The sequence below is a fragment of the Pipra filicauda genome, unplaced genomic scaffold (assembly GCF_003945595.2).
Source record: "Pipra filicauda isolate LSUMZ 115617 unplaced genomic scaffold, ASM394559v2 scaffold19_size4547281_pilon, whole genome shotgun sequence".
NCBI classification, from domain to species: Eukaryota; Metazoa; Chordata; class Aves; order Passeriformes; family Pipridae; genus Pipra; species Pipra filicauda.
Genome location: NW_024104309.1, coordinates 3369534 through 3381640, shown reverse-complemented (window position 1 = coordinate 3381640; position 12107 = coordinate 3369534).

Sequence of the window (12107 nt, the reverse complement as noted above, 5' to 3'; positions counted from 1 at the left end):
ACAGGACTAATTATGTGGGACATTAGTCACTCAATATGTGTCATTATTTTCTCAAAACAAGCTTAAATGAGCACCACAGAAGGGTCTTAGAGATCTGCATTTGGAGCTGACTCAAATGTGATAAAACACGAATGTATTCTCAAACCAAAATATTAGTTGCCTGGTACGGACACCAGCGCTGGGGAGTTGTATGGTGTGAATACCTTTCATACAATTTTTTGACTGCTTCTCATCAAAAAAGATCCCCATGAATATCTTCAGCTCCAGAAAAAGTAATGGCAAAGCTGTGCTAAGCTTCAGAGCACTTGTGTGGGTCTGCTTGAGACCTACATCCCACTTCTCACCTGTCTCTGCTGCCATGCCTTGGTAACTCTAAGTTGTAATGTCAGAGACAACAGAAACTGGCTGAAGCTGGACCAACAATTTTTAAATAGTGCTAAATTATAATAACGAACAACAAACCCTGAGAGAGGAGAAGCAACAGTCAATCACCCTGTGAGAACCCTGCGAGCACTTGAACAAAGAGGAGTTAATAAATGTTACAGTCAGGTTTTTTTGGATAGGATTCTTGCAGAATATGATTTCATAATCCCCTGTCTCTGGTGAACAACAAGACCTCTGTAAACACTCAATATTCAAATAGAAGATTGTTTCTTGTAGGCTTCCATGGCACAAAATAAAAGCTCTGTAAATCTGGGCCTCCATATGTGGCTCTCAGCTGGTGTAAGTCCCTGAATGAATTACATGTGAACAGAGAAATTAATGCTACACACATGGTGGCCAAACTTGAAAGCAAAAATTGCAACTGAGAATATACTGCAGCAGGATTGTGAAATATTTGAAGATAAATGGAAGCTTGAGTCCTTGTTGATGTAATGCAACATTGATGCATTTCAAGGGATACACAACTATCACAGTGAGACACTACAATACTGAGATCACATTTGCTGGAGGGCAAGGACTCTCTCTTTAAAATCAAGGACTGAATTTAAAATCAAGGACTGAATTTAAAATCAAAGACACATATTCAATACTGTTTAATGTAATTTTGAACAAAAAATTGGGTAAAATACTTCCCCCTTTTTTAAATCTGTCAAGTTAGTGTGGCAGTAAATGTATGTCCTATCCATGTTTTGAAATGATTGTGCTCTAAAGCCACTTTTGTTAATCGCTCAGTGTTGATGATGAATTACCCAAGAGTTCTGGTACTTTTGAAACAGTTGCAATCTTTTTGTTGTTGTTTTTTTTTTCCCCCTCTCCTCTGGACAGAGGAGGGAAGAATGTACATGTTACAGTGAATTGTAAATGAGGTCTGTGCTTCCCCTGTTTGCAAAAAGCCAAGCAAAGCAGTAAAAATAATAAATAAAACAAATGAAACCCTCTTTAATCCATTCATGAGCTCGAGTGTTTCAAGTAGGCCATAATATTAAGACACAGAGCTCTGAAAGAGATGGATCAGAGGAAAGGGCTACTGCTTAAACAATGCCAGCCTATTTAATTGAATTACGTATTTGTCAGCACTGTATTTTCCCATGTCCAGGATTCTTACTGTTGATTCAGGGCTTAAGGCCTAAATAGAAAGGGCAACAACTGCCGTGTATTTTGGTCCTGAACAAGCCGTGTCCTTTGAAATGCCAGCTCTCGATGTTGGGAAGAATGCTGGAATGCTTTGCAGCAACAGAGAGCACCAGTAAAAGAGGCAATGAAAATATGTTACCCCCCTGGATTCGACCTTGCTGCAGCATACTGAGGAACTTAACTGAGAATTTTTAAGCCTGGTGTTATTTCTGTAGCAGTTTATTTGTATTTATCACAAGGGCAACTGGAGTTGTCCTTGAGCAAGAGGACAGGAGCCAGGAATTCCCAACTCTTTTCTTTGTATTGATTTGGCAGGGTTTTTTAAATTATAAAATCTATAGTTTAGTGAAGGGCATTAGCAAATTCTTAACAAATTCTTCATTGTCTTGTGATCAAAATTTTAACTGTGTTCTTTGATTTGTTGCACAAAATAAGCACTTGTGTATTCATCTCTTCCCTCAATGGATATTTTCTACCTCATATGCCACAATGATCATTCCTTTGTCCCACTCTTTGAATTGTCTATGACATAAACCAACCCATATTATGAGCAAAAGTGTTGTCAGGCTATCCTGACTTCAAGAATGATGATACTACAAAAAGGATGCTTGAAATTGGTCCCTCCATGCAACTCTGCTGAGTCACTTTCTAAAATTCAACCAAGTACTCTGTGACTCTTGCTGAGTCATATTTGCCCAATTTACTATGCCCAGACCCTCAATCACATTTCATTGACAATGAGATTTTATAGCCTAGGTACCTTCTCTTCCATTGCATTGTACTCCAAATGACCACAAAATTCCTTTTTTTTTTAAGGTCGTAGCAGCTCTTCCCAGATTAGTATATGAGTGACACAGAGGATTTTTCTTGAAATTATGCCTTAATGAAGGTTACCAGGCTCAACAGAGCAATGATTGGAAGAAATTATTTATGACCATGCAGGTGTCTGGCTATCTTAGCTGATAGATCTTAAAAATCTACAGTGCTTCAAAGTACCCTTCTTCCTGATAACACACCCACCCATCTCTCTGCCACTCATATCAGTTTTTTCCAATTTTTCCATCACTAAAAGATGGAAAGACACTAAAAGAAGTGTCTTCATTTTGCCTAAAATTCAAGGTGAGATTATATTTCTTTCAGCTGGCGCTAGTTCTTTCAAGCTGTGTCAAAGCATGGCTTTTCCTCCTGCTGAACGTGCACTTTTAGCTGCATTAATTGTAGGCAATTTTTAAAGTGTTAAAATAGGTTCCATAAATAGAAATGTTATGACCCAAGGAAACGACTTACCCAGGTGGAAGGACCTGCTGCCTGTGCATCTATTACCCAGTTCCACAGAAAATGTGCAGAAAAACTTCTCTGGAATTCTAATCTGCTCATACATAGAGTGGTTTAATTTTGTAGTTCCAGTTCCACGAAGGCTGGGACCACAAATTCAGCTCACAGGGCTGCTTAGGACTATCTAAAAACCCCGCGTGGTCCTGCAATCTCTGCGTTTGTCCTCCCTAGGGTTGTAGGAATAGAAGTGCCATCACCTTCAGTCACAGAGAAAGAAGTGGGATGCAAAGAGGTTAAAGATTTGTGTGAGCTGGCTCAGGGATGTTGCATTGAAATAGAAATTCCAAAATACCAAGATAATCACTTGCTTGTCCTTCTATAATAGAGTAAATGATCTGGGTGACAACAGTGAAAATATGAAAGACTTTTTGTAAAATCGGACTGAAAAGCTTTTGCCAGTCTCTGGCTAACCAAATCCAATGGCAAAAATGTTTCTGTGGAATCTAAAGATTTCATTTGCCATCTTGCCTAATTGTTTTCTTAAGTCGTTAATAGAAATTTGATTTCAAATAACACCTAAAATATTTTCTTTTAAACAGTCTTTTTTTAAAAAAATACAACTATTTCATACACTTTTTTTCAAGTTTGGGCGTATTTGTATTTATTGTGATTGAAGCACTTCTTTTTTATCCCTTTTTTTTGCATGTCATGCAGTTCAGGGGCATTTTAAACAGTTTCTGCTCATGTCTGAGCTCTGGCTCTGATGTGTGCAAAGAGCACGGCTGCTCTGAACCTGCCACATGTTAAAAGGATGAATATTAACTTTTGTTTTTTCAAAGTGACTCTTTAATTGAAAAATTAAATATTTAATGAGCTATTTCCATCCAGAAGGGAGAGAGAAAAAAAATCCTGTGGTTCATTCCCAAGAAAAACTCATGCTGGTGTCTGGTCTGCCATCAGCAGTGAGCTGGCAGCAAATTAGTGCTAACACAGCCTGTACACAGGACACCCTTGGGGGCGCCGGTCTGCACCCCCTGCCTTACCTACACCCCTGAACATACAGCCTGTGTCCAGTATTTCAGTTGGAAAACATCTCTGGCTGTGGCTCTTTATATGAGTCCTTATTCAATGTATTAGGGTAAAATTTGGTTCTACTCACATAAAACCTCGTAATCAAAACAAATGGCATTTCTAATTGAGCAAGGCCCTCTTGGTAATGAAGGGCAGCAGGGCTGCTGAGATCACTGGTTTGTGTTTCTCTCCCTGTTCAGAAGACTAAACTAATTTATTTATGAAATCAAAGCAACCCACCAGATTAGCCATATAACCAGCTCGCTGCGCTGTTTAGATTCACTCGTTTGCTCTCTCATGACATCCAAGTGAACAAGCTATATGTCAATGAAAGCGTTGGCGCTCCATCGTACATTATAGACTAGTTTGAAGTGCAAAAAAAAAGAGATGCTGCAGTGGGGCTACACGCAATAATTTTTTTTAATTTTTTTTTTTTCCAGCGAGCATATGCTGCGAGTGGGAAAGGACCGAGTAATGTAAACGGAGGTTTCATTAGCGATGATATGTGGCAGTCCCTGGGTGAAGGGAGAGAAAGCAAATCTGGGAGCACCTGTAGAACTTAGCAGACTTGTACCCATAAGGAAGAGGATGTTCTGAGGGTAGTTATGGGATCTGCTCTCCCTTAGCCTCCCCTTGTGCCTCCTGGTAAAGGCAGGGCAGGGTCACACACTTTGGATGTCCCTTTCTGTGCATCCAGCCCCCAGAAACCAGTTTATGCAAAGAAAAGGCAAGCACTTGCTTCCACTGTAAGTTTTCACATTTCTATCAGAAAGGAAGAGGGTCTGCTAGAAGGTTTTTTTTTACTGAATATCTCCCATGTACTCATAATTTTGGTTTTAAAAGTTCTTGTTTAACTTTTCCACAAATCTTGATAATTGGCCTGGTTGTATTTCCTCTCCTCTGACTTCTTCCTTGCAGCAGATCGGAGAAGGTGTCCAGTATGTTACAGGACTGACCACACTGAATGCTGAAGACCTTGCCATCCCCATGGGTGCACCAAGCATCTCCATCCTCACCCTCCCACCAGCTTGTGGACTCTGTGGTGGAGATGCTGGTGATATGCCTCATCAGGGTGAGGCCCTGGCACAGGTTGCTCAGAGAAGTCGTTGACACCCCATCCCTGGAAGTGTTCGAGGCCAGGTTGGATGGGGCTTGGAGCAACCTGGTCTCACAGAAGGCGTCCCTACCCATGGCAGGGAGATTGGAACTAGATGAGCTTTCAGGTCCCTTCCCATCTAAACTATTCTATGATTCCGTGATTCTGTGATTCACAGCTTTTACCATCTAAGCTCCAGCAAGGTGTGAGTGATGGCACTTTTTCTTTCCTCCACTGCCTTCTATTGTTTAGCTGCTTCTTGCACAACTGTGATGAGGAGCGGCTGAGGGAGCTGAGGGGGCTCAGCCTGGAGAAAAGAAGGCTCAGGGGGGACCTTCTCACTCACTCCAACTCCCTGACAGGAGGGTGGAGCCAGGTGGGGTCGGGCTCTGCTCCCAGGTAACAAGGGACAGGATGAGAGGAAACGGCCTTAAGTTATGCCATGAGAAGTTTAGATTGGACTTTGGGGAAAATTTCTTCACAAGAAGGGCTGTCCAGTCCTGGCACAGGCTGCTCAGGGTAGCGGTAGAGTCCCCATCCCTGGAAGGATTTAAAAGCCGCGTGGATGTGGCACTTGGGGACATGGGTTTCTGGTGGGATTGGCAGTGGCGGGGGAACGGATGGACTCGATGATCTTAGAGGGCTTTTCCAACCTAAGCGATTCTGCGTTTTCAGGTCTCTGGGGGTGACAGGAGGCGGGGCTGGGGCGTCTGTCCCTCACGGCCCGGCCGGGCGGGGAGCGCGGGCTGCGCGGGCCGCGGGGGGCCCCTGCCGGGGGCCGCCACTCACTGCAGCCCGGCCCCGCCGCCTCGGGGCTTACGGTGGATTCGGCTAATTATTTCAAGGAATCTTTTCAAGGAATGGTTTGGGTTTGTTTTTTTAATCTAGGCTTTGCAATTCAAAAACCATTCGATTATTTTTTTCGCCAGCGTATTCAAGCACACTCTGGACGTATTTACCTACATAAACTGCAGAGCCGATTAAGCCCGTTCCGTGAACAACTCGATCCCGTGTTTCCCCATTACCTTGCCCTAAAACCGGTTGAAAAGCCGCACATGGGTAGGAAGCGGCACCAGGTCTCCAGGAGCATTGTTTCAAATCTTCGTACAGCCACTGACTTTCTAGGTTACTTGTTAAATTTGGCTTGTGCCCGCCTGTGTTTTCCTGCCGCATCGAGGGCTTGGCAAGCCGGGGCTGCCAACCGAGTGTGAAGCACTTGGATGCCGTGGTGACAGGGACAGGGAATAAGGAATTTAGGGAGAGCTCTAGCCCTGCAAAGCAGATGTGCTGAAGAACACATCATGTATGAATCTCTTTTAAGTGCCCCCAAAATTTACCGAAGATACTGCCAGTATCTCACTAGCAATCGAGGCCTCCCATGGGGACTGCTCCAAAGCGTGCTGAGCTTGGCTCGCTCTCTACTCCGTAAGTTAGCTGGGAATGACTTCCAGAGCCCTGCTGTGCTGCTTCTGCTCTTGCATTTGCAGGAATCGCAGCAAGAATAAAGGATCCACCCAGGGCTGCTAAACACAGACTTAACCCCTTGGGAGGGGTCCGAGCTACAAGTCACCACAAGGTGGGAGACCACAGATGAAAAATATCAAAGCCTTGGAAGGGGCAGCTATGGGAGAGAGCAGCAGTGGGGGGACACTGTCAGAGGAACAGTATCCTGTCTGGGTGCTACATTGGACTGTAAGTTGTATAGGTTTGCATGTGGCATCCCACTGCAGTGATGGGCATCAGCATCACAGTGGTAACAAAGATTTCTTTCAGTGGAAGTTAGGTGGGCTTTCTGAATCTGTAGTGTTTAAAGATCACAAGTGATATCTTAAATTCCAGGGAGTTGTGGGCCTTTTTTGGGGGAAATAATACAATCACTATGTTTTAATATTTTAGAGAATCCAGGGTTTTCATTTTAATTTTCCCCTCTTTCCTGTAGGACTGATGCTGCTGTACATGCATAATGACACAGAAAGCCTAGAGGATAGTTTTACCGTGCAGCTGACAGATGGCAAGCGCACAGTCCAAGGGACACTTTACATCTACATCATGCCAGTCAACGATGAAATCCCTCATCTTTCCAGGTTAGCCATCTAAGTGACATTCGGTGCATAAAGACTTACAAAGAAAAAAGAAAGAAAGAAATGGAACCACCCATCTCCCCACCATCATCTCCAAGCCCACCCACAATACAGAGGAGATCTTGCTTTCATTGTATGGGTTATCCCTGAAAGCTGGTTTGTAACAAGGCTGTGCATGCTGCTGCCTGGTGTAGGACTGTGACAAGCCACACAATACCATCCAGCAAAACCCATTCATGCAGAAATAGCTCATTTGTGATCTCTGAGCGGAGGCTTGTTTGTATTTAAGTTAGTGGCAAAACTCTGGTTATCTTCAATTAGGCCAGAGTTGCTCCTTTTTCACACTGTCTCTCTCCCACTTCCTTTATTCCCTTCCGTATGTTTTCTCCATTCTCTTTTATCTATTTTTAACAGTGAATCTTGTTGGGAAGAACATGGTGTGGGTTTTTGTTTTTTCAATATTTAAGGTCCAAAGCCAGTTGAAGCCAGTGTTAATAATCACGGTCCTTTCAAGAGAGCCAGAGTGCCATCTCTGGGAATAAGGCTTCAAATAGGGGGAGGCTACATGGAGAGTGATATTAATTAATTGTCTCTGTTTGCCAGCAGTAAAGTCCTTCTGACATCCTTACACCATAAAATAGTCTATCATAAGGTTTCTAAATGGTATAGCAAGTCTAAACCGTGTCCTGAGCATTTTGTTTATTGGTCTGAGGAAGAAACAGGAAGAAACCTGTCATGTTGTGAGGTGATGTGGTTTCACATACTTTATGACAGTAACACATGTTTTAGCCTAATTAGGGTTTTTACTAGTAACAATTCACAAATTGAAAAATAAAATAAATCCTGTGGACCTGCTGAATCCCTCCAGAAATGCCAGATCCAGTCTATAAAAAGAAAAATAAAATATTGATTTTGCTTCTTGCCTTATGCAGACCGGTTAAAAGACCTCCGTGAGCTACAGGGGAAGAAGCACCAGCAAGGCTAATACTTCATTGCCCTCTCTGTGTGGTGATGGTACGACATTTTCTTGACCCAAAAAAACAGTTTGTAGAGCTAAAAATAGTGTATATTCTTATCCTACAAGAACTTTTAGAACTTGCAAAACAAAACTTCTACCTCAAAGAGAGAAGCATATTAACCACGAACTTGTATCCAGGTCCAAGTGTTTCCACTAGCAGGGTTTGAAAATACCAGGTGAACTCTTAGATCTGAGGATAAGTAAAAGATTTCTTCTTGAGGCATAAATTGCAGCACATATGACATCCCACGCTGTTGTGTCTGGGTGCCTGGAACCCCTTTTCTGGGTCCTTTTTGCAGGGAAAAGCAGAAAAATCCATTGTGGTTGCCCCTCTCTGTTAGCAGCAGCCTGTGGTGTGCACAGGGGTGGCATCGACACTCAAAACATCTTTGGTTTCTTTCCTAGACCATCATGTGTGTACCCTGAAAAACTTCATAGAAGTAGTAAACAATGAGAAGTTATAAAATGGACACATGTCCCTGCTTCCTAGCAGTGTTTCCTTAGGAGCTCATGGGTGAGGAGCCATCAAGCCCCTTTCCTCAGTGGGGAACATTGGCAGCCTCCCTCTTCCCTCTCCAGCCAGGTCTTCTCCTTGCAAGGCTTGGTCTGTCAGTCTGTCTTCTTCATCCTGCTCTTCTCTGCCTTGGTCTGATTTTCTTATGCTTCATGTCTGTTCTTGGTTTCCCCCATTTCTTCCAATTTCCCTCTTATTGTCTATCTGAGGACAGTTCCTTGCTGCTATTTCTGTTTTCATGCACGTGAAATGGCTTGCCTGGATCCGTATGTTCTCTCCTTCCTATTGTGAGCAACCCCACGGAGATGCCCCTTATTTAGTCTTTTAATTTCCATGTTATTTTCTAGTCCGTCAGAGGCAATCTTCGTATCTCAAATCTTGTTTGTGCGTTCCCAGTCTGCGGAGCAAATTGAGCCCGTTTGCAAGGGAAGGAAATGTGCCAGTATTACCATTTTCCACCAAGCTATGGAGCTGGAAGTGTACTGTTCTTCTGCACAAAGCCATGAATCCGACTTATAGTTTCATCAAAACCTGTGAGGCTGAAAAGCAACATAAGAAAAAATGGTGTGTGTGTGTACGTGGCAAAGCTTTCTGTCCCAGACCTGCAGGAGCAGATTTGTTGAAATGTTTTTTAAAAATTCTATCTGCTCCATGCTAAGAGGAGCCTGTTCATGCTTAATAAATTGAAGAAATTGCTCACAAATACTTCATCCATATGAAAGTGCGAGCCCTGTACTGCTGCCAAGAGACGTGAGACCTGTGGTGTCGTGCCGAGTAAGTGATGGTCACATGAATCAGAAAAGCTTAGGTACAGATCCCTCGCTACCACAGTTTTCCCAAAGATGTGAAAATATAACAGGGAAAATACTAAGCAGCATTCAGTCTTTCCAGCCAAATCTGCCTCTTTTGGACACAATCATGGGCCGCGTACCAAGCGGTGCAGGAGAGACCAAAATAACATCTTTAAACAATCTGAGCTCCCTCTTCCACCACTTTGAAATTAGAAGTAACTAAGAAATAAGGAGCCTCAGGAGCGGCTGCTGCCTGTCACCCTGTGCTGAGTGTTGTACCAAAGCATCAATGCTATTCCTGCTGCAGCTCATGCAGAGAAGCCAGTGGCCCCTCAAAATACATTCACGTATTTTAATTATTCTTACCCAGCTTCATGAAGTTAACTAATTTTTGCCCAGCCTCTCTCCATGGTACAGCTGCTTTTCCAACACAAGTCTGGAGAAGTCTCTCAGTTCCTAAGCACTCCAACTTGCATCCTGAGGAGCAAAAATAGTGTTGGAGACGTTGGGACACAAATTATGCTTTAAATTTGGACAAGAGAGTGTGCGAAGTGAGTTACTTCTGTGCAACATGGAGACATGCTGAGCTAGAGGCAGTCTGGCTCAAATCATTAAATCCCCCTCACTAAATGGGCAGTGACTGCTGCTGGTTTGTTTTTTCATCAGTATCTCCATTCCTGTTTCTTTTTAATTTTGTTTTTCTCCCCAGGAGTATGGGTTTGGAAACTGAAACAGCTGAGAAAAGCCATTCCAGTACTGGGTCAGAAGCAGACACCAGAGGATGAGCTCAAATGAACTGTCCCCATGTGCCCCAGCTGGAGGCAGAAGTAGCTTTAGGGCTTTTATTTCTCCTTTTTCCTGGTGATGAGTGAAATCCCCAACCAGCTTCTACAGCAGCAGGGTTGTTCTGGAAATGGTTTAGTTCATGACTTGGCTTGGTTGATAGGGTAAGCAGTGGGACCAAACACAGGTTTTTATTTGAAACTTTCTCCTGTGTTGAGGTGGCTCTGGAAGGTCTCCTACAGGATTTGTTTCTTGTTTCCTCCTTGCCTTTGCTTCGGAGGTGCCCATAGCCTCTGCCCCTATCCCACTTGCAGCAAACACAACACACCTATGAAACACCAGGACAAGCTAGAAGCCATCCTCCAGCTTCATCCTGCAGCATCCAATCTGGGGAATAATTCAGAGGAAAAGCTTTGTCTCTTGGGCTCAGATGCTAGAAACTATTTCTTGCTGCGCATCTCCCTCCACCATCCCTCTCCATAATGACATGTTTTAGCTGACTTTTATAGTGGTTCACTAAGCCACTGTGCTGTCTTCTTCCTTTTATAATTAAGCAACTGAAGAAATCCTTTGAGGTCAATAAATTCTGAGGAGGCTTACATAAAACAGAATATAAAGTGGAGAGCCCTGCCATCAGAAGCCAGTAAAAGTCAGCGACACCTCAGCAAATGGCATTATGTCATTGCCTAATTTTAGTAAGAAACAGTAAGATTATGTTTTTTGTTCAGAGCTATAAAAAGTAATGAGTCTCACATACTCTACCGAAAGGAAGGGGTGGGGGGTGAGCATGAGAGGGGAGGAAGGTGATTGTAAAAGTGAACTTCCATTTTTTTGGACATCCTGAGTGCATTAGGAAATCTAGCTCATAACAGCCAAATAGACTTTAATGTGCTCTGTCCTGTGAATTTAATTTATTTTGTTTTGATTTGCTTGCCAGGAACACACACACAAAACCTTTCAGGAGTCAGGTCGTCTCGCTTCAGTAACTACAACATAATAATCAGAAGCTGGAAAAAATTACAAGGAAGCCAGAGAAGGACTCTTCATCAGGAACTGTACGGATAGGACAAGGAGCAATGGGTTCAAATTGAGAGAGAGAAAATTGACATTAGATATATGGAAGAAATTCTCCCCTGTGAGGGTGGTGACACACTGGAACAGGTTTCCCAGAGAAGTTGTGGCTGCCCCATCCCTGGTAGTGTCCAAGGCCAGGTTGGATGGGCCATTGAGCAACCTGGTCTGGTGAAAGGTGTCCCTGCCCATGGCAGGGGGGTGGAACGAGATGAGCTTTAATGCCCCTTCAACCCAACACATTCTAGGACTCTGTGATTATGGGGTGGATGAGAATGGTGTTATTCATCCTGCGTCACAATACAGTGCTGCAAGTGTCTTGGATGCTGCTGATCCCAGCTCGAGGAAGCCCACAGCATTATTCTCAGTCTTCACAAACAGGGTGAAATATTTCCAACGCTAAATATTTACTCACCATAGCAATGTAAGTGCCCAACCAACAGATCTGTGGAGTCATTCATTTGGGAAGAGGAAGGAAGTGACCCTCTAAGGGAGGCTTTGTACTCCCAACCTGAATATACAGGTTGTGGGGGAGTTAAATATGAGCTGTGGGGGCTGGGGACACATCAAACCACTGCCCTGCTGTAAGCCACTACATAATCTGCAGTAAGGACTGGGCTATACAGGGAGAGCCAAGCACAGCAGGCGATGGCTCGTTGGCTTTTCACCCTTCTTGGTCCTGGTGAAAGTGGAAGTGTGTTGGAATGGGATGGGAAGAGAGCCCTGCAGACTGCACTCAGTAATACCAGTACTAAAGCTCTGACTGGAGTGAGGGGGGGAAATATTTTAGCAGTGATATTCTGCAACCAAAGGATAGGAAGGATTTTTT